Raw genomic sequence first — 8560 nt, forward strand, 5'->3', positions numbered from 1 at the left:
GTTCTGCACTTTCTAAGGACACATTCTCCCACATCATGGTAAGGCTCCAGTCTCTTCTATCTGGTAGCTACTCTGATCTAGTGCACTGAATGAGTACTCAGAACCACACACACGGCAAACTTGGTAGAAAAAGCTGCTATCACTAGGCATTTGCAGTAGCTCTGCAAGATGCAATGACAGCTCTAGTAATCGTTTTATATACCATTGCTACTGTTGTCATAATTCACCACTTGCCAAGGGGAGGGGGGTGTATGGGCAACCGGAAACCCCCCCTGCATTTGCCTATGATGTACATTAGTTAAAGGAGTTCTGCACTATAAAACAGATGCTTTCATTTCTTTATTATAAATGCTTATCCGCAGTTCTTCTTTAGACATTGATATTTTATCGTATATACTTTTTTTTTCCAAAGACTTATCTGTTTTTGCAGCACTATTGTTTATTTTCATTGTTCTTTGATTTAACACATAACCATTAATTTTATGTCCAAATGCAGTGCATATGAGAAACTATGCCTTGTAGATAAAGGATTAGGGAAAAAAGAAGCCAGAAACATAGGGGGTAATTCCAAGTTGATCGCAGCAGGAAATTTTTTAGCATTTGGGCAAAACCATGTGCACTGCAGGGGAGGCAGATATAACGAGCAGAGAGAGTTAGATTTGGGTGTGGTGAGTTCAATCTGCAATCTAAAATGCAGTGTAAAATTAAAGCAGCCAGTATTTACCCTGCACAGAAACAAAATAACCCACCCAAATCTAACTCTCTCTGCAAATGTTATATCTGCCCCCTCCCTGCAGTGCACATGGTTTTGCCCAACTGCTAAAAAATTTCCTGCTGCGATCAACTTGGAATTACCCCCATAATCTGTTGCATTTTGTTCTTGGTTACTACTGTGGTCATCATTAATATTTTACCTTATTTATTATGAGCAGCACGGATGGTGTAATGGTTAGCATTACTGCCTCACAGCACTGAGGTCATGGATTTGAATCCCACCACTGACTAACTGTGTGGAGTTTGTATATTCTCCCCATGCTTGCGTGGGTTTCCTGCAGGTTCTCCGGTTTCCTCACATAATTCAATAATTTAACCCTGGCGTGAATGTGTGTGCATGTACATGTGATAGGGAATATAGATTGTAATCTCCACTGGGGCATGTACTGATGTGAATGGGCAAATATTCTCTGTAAGGTGCTGCAAAATGTGTGCGCTTTATAAATAACTTGCAATAATAAAAGGACACTTCCAGCCACAGTTTGAATGAAAGTAGGGTGTGCTTTTATAATGGATATACCATAAAGACATTAGGCCTGATTCAAAGATGGACACAATGCAGATGTTTGCGCAGTTGGGTGATATTTTTGTACTGCGTATGTATCAGTGACACACTGCGCACATGCGGCAGTTCATTAGAGACTGCAAACCTAAGGGAAAGATTGTGAGTGTTTGTGGGAGGTAACAGGGATGGTTTCAAAAAATGCAGACGTGCAACAACTGTTTCCGGGGGCATGTCTGTGCCTGCAAATTCATAAGCAGTTGTAATGGCTCTGGCTGCTTACTTGCAGTTGACATTATCAACCACAGGGTTCCTCAGATGATCACTGCTGTAACCGATGGTTGCTTATTTGTACGCAAGTGGCAGATCAGAGATGCTGCCAATGGGTATCTCTCTACAAATCCCCATGGCAGCATAATTAGGATATTTATCAGATCCACTGCACACAAATTCACAGTGGTGATGGTAGTTGCATCCACCTCTGAATCAGGCCAATTGGTTCTATTCTCTTCCTCTTTGTGAGACCAACGGGCATATTTATTAACATATTGTTTTACTAAAATAATGTGAAAAAGTGTGTTTTCTCTAACTTACTGCATCCCCTTTATCCAACTCATCAACTTCAACCTAGTCTTACAGAATTACACATGCTCTCACGACTTTGCAGATCATGTTGGGTCTCTGATCACTAACCCAGCCAAATGACTATGTCCGGGGAGCAACAAGCACCATTGTCTTTCCACCAATGGCACGCCTGTGTTGCCCGGACTGCGCCCCCTAAATGGCGGCCAAACACCACCAGTCCGCCCTTTCCCGCCCAGTGACCGCCTCTGCCTGTCAATCAGGCAGAGGCGATCGCAGGGCTAAGACAGCTGTCACCTGCCTGGCATGCCCAGCGCACTGCGGCGCCAGTGCATGTGCAGTTCAGACCAGATCACTGCTGTGCGAAAACGCACAGCAGCAATCAGGTCTGAATTAGCCCCATCATTCTGTAGAAGCACTTATGTGCTAGAAAATGTAGTATTTTTGCTTGATGACTTTGACAATTGGTCTTTCCAATACACTATTGAAATCGAGATGGTCAAGTACTGGACCTTATCCAGATTTTCTATTATCTGTTGTACTCTTGGGATTTGATAGATCCCAAATTGATAGACTTGGTTTATATTACAAATGATTTGATATCTATCAGGATTTGACACTAGGCCAATTTTTTTTTTTCTGCCAGGAGTCTTGGAATAAAACATTTCAGTTATTTTCTACACCCTTTGGTTCCAGCAAGACAAATAAATATCACTGAGACAGCACCACAAATAATATATAATTAAAAATGGTAGAATTTTAGAATATGAGAGCCCTAACATTTGAACAAAGTATGATTTAGCAAAGTAATTTTATTTTTCATGTAAATATATTGTTTATAAACTTAGTCATGATTCAGTGTTATTTTCCCACGAGAAGAGAGAACGATAAGGAAATCTATCACAGAAAATATAACATATTGTTGAAGCAGAGAACTTTATCTTCAAATACAAAAAAACTTCTACATCATGGACACATCCCAATATTAATGTAGCACATACAAGGAATTTGCCCATCATGTCAGCTGAAGCTCAATCATGGCATGAAGTTTCTGCCACTATACAAAAAGCATAAAATGATTTTGTTAGTTAATGGGCTTTTTTTTTTTTTTTTTACATTTCAGGTGATAAGTATACAAGTTTTTGTAATTTATTGCATTTGTATGCCCTTTATCACACCTAAACTGAAACTGACACTTTCCCTAAGAGGCATTGGATGAATATTACGGTATCCATCTTAGGCTAAAGACCAATATCCTTAAATCTATTATTTTCCAATCCCCCAGGACCAATTAAATAAATTGGGCCATTTATTTTTGGCTGTAGATAACTATCAGGGTTAGAAAATGTAATCAAACTGTACAAGTTTTAATTAAACATTAATAAATATTTAATAAACCAACAATTGTAGAGAACGGGGTGAATTATATTTGTAGAAGATAGGTCGGATAGGATATAAATATTGCTTTGCTTATTTTATAGAATCAAGAGGAATGAAGTATATTATTAAATATGGCAAACGTTATTTAAATCAATGCAAAGAATTATATACCAAGTATATATAATCAGGTGCTATACTGAGTATTTTGTCCAGCTGCTGTATGGTGGGAGATAGTCAGTCTCCCTATAAAGAAATGATAGATATGCAAAAGGAAACAGCGCTAATAATATTACAAAATAAATACAATTTAATGAGAAATTAAGATAACAATATTACAAGAAAATATATAAATACCATCAATTGATTCAGATTACAAATAACAGCGACTTTGAGGTATTTTTGACACATGATAATTATTGTGTTTTGGCTGCAGGATTCATTCGACCGTGTCTCTTAAGTTGGAGTGGACAGTTCACAATAATATGCAGGCTTATGTAGCGACATCCAATAAAAAACGTAATTACCAACTTTGTGGTCCAGAGCGTTGATCCCGTGGCAGTGGTTCCTAATGGCAACAGGACTCCATGCACTATTGGTGTTATCCTTAGTCCATAATGAGTGATTCAGGTAAGCCTATGTATTAGCCAGGTGAAGCAATGTCCAAAAGTCCACAGAGCTCTTTGTGGTCAAGAGTGTTGGATCGCGTGGCAGTGGTTCCTAGTGGCAGCAGGACTCCATGCACTATTGGTGTTATCCTTTGGGTAAGCTACTGTATTAGCCAGGAAAGCAATGTCCAATAGAAGTGTGTGTTATAACTACAGGAGACCTGTACCCCTTTTTGTACCCCACTGGGAAGGAGTTCTGTGGACTTATTGGTCATTGCTTACCTGGAAAAAGGCTTCTCTGGACATGCTTCTCAGCCTTGACACTGAGAAAGCGTTTGATACTGTATTACAGGCTCATCTATTGAGGATATTTGAGGTCAGAGTCTTTGTTCATGATTTCTCCCAATTTTTCCACTATATTTTTTCCTCTCCAGTGACATGCTGTTTGTTTGTTAACGGAGAATGTAGCTCCCCCATCACCATGACTTGGGGTACTAGACAGAGTTGTCCCCTTTCTCCCTGTTGTTTAACATTGCCATTGATCCTCTTTTGGGGATCTTACAGTCTTGGACAGTTTTTCATGGAATACAGCTGGGATCCCACAAGGTTAAGATGATGGCTTTTGTGTCTCATTTACTTCTATATATTACATCTCCAGGAAACCACTTTTTTGGAGTGTGGACCTCAAGATTAAGTGGTTTTGATGTTCCCTGAAATTTTTAGGAATCTACTTACCTAAGAAAATCCAAGATCTAAATACCATTAATATGTGTGGGGTTATATGGGAGGTTTTGAGGGAGCTTCATAATTGGAACCTGTTGATGTTGTCATACTTGGGTAGGATACACTTACTTAAAATGATACAATTCTAAAAGCTTCTTTATCAACTTCAGATGTTGCCCATCTTGCTGTCTTTGTCAGATGAAAAGCTTATTTATACCGCTTTCAGGAAATTCATTTTGCCAAATTAAAGGCTATGGACAAGCTTGCTTAAACTGTAGCAGAGGGGAGTAAATTTATTAATGTCCTCTTGATCCATATGGCATTTTACTAGACATCTTTGGGGACTTAGCACCAGCATTCTTTATTCTTACCACTGGTGGCTAACCCGGAATTTCAAAACAGTCTAGATACAATTCCCTTCACCTCCTGGTGCTTTCAGGACATTATTAATGTTCGGGCATTGGTGGACATTGAAGCTAGGTCTCCTTTGTGCAAACAAGTCTTAGTTGATAAATATAATATACCACATTCTCAAGCATTAACTCTTTACCAGGCTCAGCATTATGTTAGCTCTGTAGTGAGGTATTTCTCATTACAAGATTAGTCTAATTCTCTCAATACTATGTTATCTAAGCCCTTAGTGGGTAGGAAGGCTACAGATGAGTTCTAGCTCATCTTACTCACTAATCACAGAAAATGTAGGTAATTTGCTGCAATTAGTGTGCTCATAGGATCGCATGGGTGCATACGCTTTCGCAAATAGGTTGCATGTGGGTGCAGTAAATCGTAATCGCCATGTGGCTGCACATGAGGCCAGTTTGTGGCAACGATGAGCTGGGACACATCAGTATATCGATCCACTATAAAATTTTACGCACCCCTATGGATATGGACAGGGGGGGATCCAGTGTCGGACTGGGGCATGTAGGGCACTCCGGGGCCTGCAGTGGTAGGGGCCCATGTTTAGCAGTGTGGTCAGTCTGCAGAGGGAGTGTGGCCTGCCACCTTATTGGTCTGACTAACCATTAGAGAGTGCAACTTCTGGGCCCCTTCATAAATATATACAGTAAATTCAGCTGCTGCATGCATGATAATGTACCAGATTAATAACAGCAATGCACTGTAGAAAATACACAATAATCCAGTATAAGGTAACATATATAATGTATAATTCAAGTGCACAGTCTGGAACCTAATCCTTAGAGCAGGATGTGGGCCCCACAGGCAGAGGGGCCCACCGGTGGTTTCTCCTATACCTTTGTGGGCCAGTCCAAGCCTGGGTGGCTCTACTGTGAAACTAATGAAGCTTAAGTTTCAGGGCCCATAATCCCAGAGGGTTCTGAAGCAAATTTTATTTTCAATTAGTGAATTTTTCAGCAAAATCGATGGTGGTTTTTAAGTGTGTGTTATTAAAATAAGGTTATTTAGAATCATCCCTCATCTCGTTTTTGTCCAAAAATCAGATTCTCAACTCTTGTTTTTATGTACAATATGGTTATAGTTCGTTACCAATAACACCATGACAACCAGGCTTCTAGTACAGCATAGCTGCTACTACAGCTTGGATGAGCACCACTAAGTACCGCGTTTGCTGTTGGGAGTTGTAGTCTAGTTTTGTGATTTGTACTCTGTAAACAGTGGGAAACGCGTGAACATTTTAAACTACAATTCCCGAAAGGCTGCAGATCCTCTATTTGTGACACTCTCAGGAATGGCAGAGCCTGAGAGGGCCCATCCTAGGAAGGAAAATGGGAGCAGTGAAAATTGAGAAAGGACAAGGGACAAGGAGGGATCTAATAAGGTAATTTTGCTGGCGCTGACTGGTGTCTGCTGCGCTTGCAATGGCAGTAAGGCCCTTTGGACCTTGTTGGATGTTGCCCTATTGTTGCTGGTTGAGAAGGGGCGCCCATAATAGTTTAAGCTTCAGGGCCTCAAAAATGTAGGTCCGCCACTGGATATGGAAAAAACTAGGAGTGGTCTGACCACATGGCAATAAGTCTTTCCCCATATTACACTGGAATATTTCCTCAAAACATACTCCTATTCTTTACATACAATAGGTGGGATGTAATACAGTGTGATGCTTTTCACACATTCCAACTTGCACTTTGAGAAGGTGTGAGTTGGCGGCGCAACTTGCAAATGTAATGCAGTGCCAGTTTTATGGAAAAGTCAAGAAAGAGTTAAAAATTAAAAAGACATGCAGGTCCCCCACAAAAGCATAACCAGCCCTGTGCTCTTTGAGCCAGTCCTGGCTGCAAAAATACGGGGAAGAAATTGACCTCTAACCACAAGGACAATTGGGGCGGACCCTTGCAGCTTCTGCAATTTAGTGGCTCCCAGCATAGTAATGAACGGAGCAGAGCATCTCCATTCATTTCTCAGGGCAAGCCGTGATTGGCTGTGCCCTGGTAGTACAAAGCCAATTAGGAAGCTGCTGCTCTAGCAGCAGCTCCTGATTGGCTATTGGGGTCCCTCTAGTGATATTAGTCACTTGGAGGGACCCCATTCGTGTAGTAGAAGTGTATTTGTAAACATAAACTACATGTGCGCTGGTTCGGGTTGGTTGCAGTTTGTTATTTTTAACCCCTACTTGGAACAAAGAGGACCGATCTACACTGGATTAGGTGAGTATAAATTTTTCATTTACAGGTACCCTGTGGATTCTACTTGACAAGGGGACCGAGGGACTCCGCTGGACACTAGTTAAGTATGTGTGTGTGTGTGTGTGTGTGTGTAAGTGTGCATGTACTGTATGTTTAAATAAAATTGTACTTTCATGGTGTGTGTACTGTTGTTTTTTGAATATTTATCTTACTGTGGAACTACAAGTACCAGCGGGCTCTTTAGTGCCCTGCATGCTGGTCATTGTGGTTCTCCAAGTACCAGCATGTGGGGGAGGCTTACTGGGACTTGTAGTTCCACAGCAAAAAACATTATTCTTTTTTTTCACACAATGGCCTGGCACCCACAACCCACGGTTCCAGGGACAGCCTTGGTCTCTATCCCTGGCCCTTGGGTGCCAGCATGGGGGACCCCTTTATTGTAGGGGTCCCCACTCCCCCAGGGAACCCCGGCCAGGGGTGACTAGTTTGGGTGTGTGATGCTGCGGCCGCATGGACCTATATAAAAGTGTACCCTGGCTGCGGCATTACCTCTCTGGCTAGTGGAGCCGGTGCCAGTTGCAAAAATACGGGGGACCCCCTACTTCTTTCTTCCCCTGAATTTTTGGAACCATGACAGTTCCAAGAGCCTGGGGCTGGATATGTGTTTTTTTTTTCTTGGGGGGGGGGGGGGGGGGGGCCTGCACATCTTTTTTTTACTCTTTCTTTACTTTTCGATACAGAAGCATGTACAGATCTCACTCATCTGGTCTATTTGTTGATGATTTTTTTGGTAATGTTTTAGGTGCGAGTTGTATGTTTGCAATGGCAAAACATTTTTGAGTTTTGTCATTGCAAATTTTTGGACTGCAGGAAACATGCGATTTTGCGATTTACATTGGTCGACTTTTCAAAATGTACAAGTTTAGCGCTAAACTTGCACATTTGTGCAAAATCACACTTCATGACATTTGCCCTATGTCTTCTACCATGTATAGGGAAATGTTTTATAATAAATATTGTAATGGGTATCTTTCAGCACACTGCAGGTTTTTAATGGGCTGAGTGAATTATGTCTGATCTGTGGAGCCTCAGAGGCCACATTCCTGAATTGCATGTGGGAGTGTCCCCTGATTACTCATTCTTGGAGACAGGTTCATTAATTTGCTATGACCAACAGTATCTTCTCAACTATTTGCCCTTGACAGCAGAATGGGTGATCATAGGGATTACTCCCCCTCTCCACCAGACTGTTACAACATAGTAAAACGTTACTGCTCATTATATCAGCAGTTGCCGGCAAATGTAGTTTGCACATTTAGCTCTATTTAAGGCCAAATTGTTTTATGCTTTCCGATGTTTCAGTATGGATTGGCTGGATGCTTCTCTTC

Source organism: Pseudophryne corroboree, chromosome 9, assembly GCF_028390025.1.
Source record: "Pseudophryne corroboree isolate aPseCor3 chromosome 9, aPseCor3.hap2, whole genome shotgun sequence".
NCBI lineage: Eukaryota > Metazoa > Chordata > Amphibia > Anura > Myobatrachidae > Pseudophryne > Pseudophryne corroboree.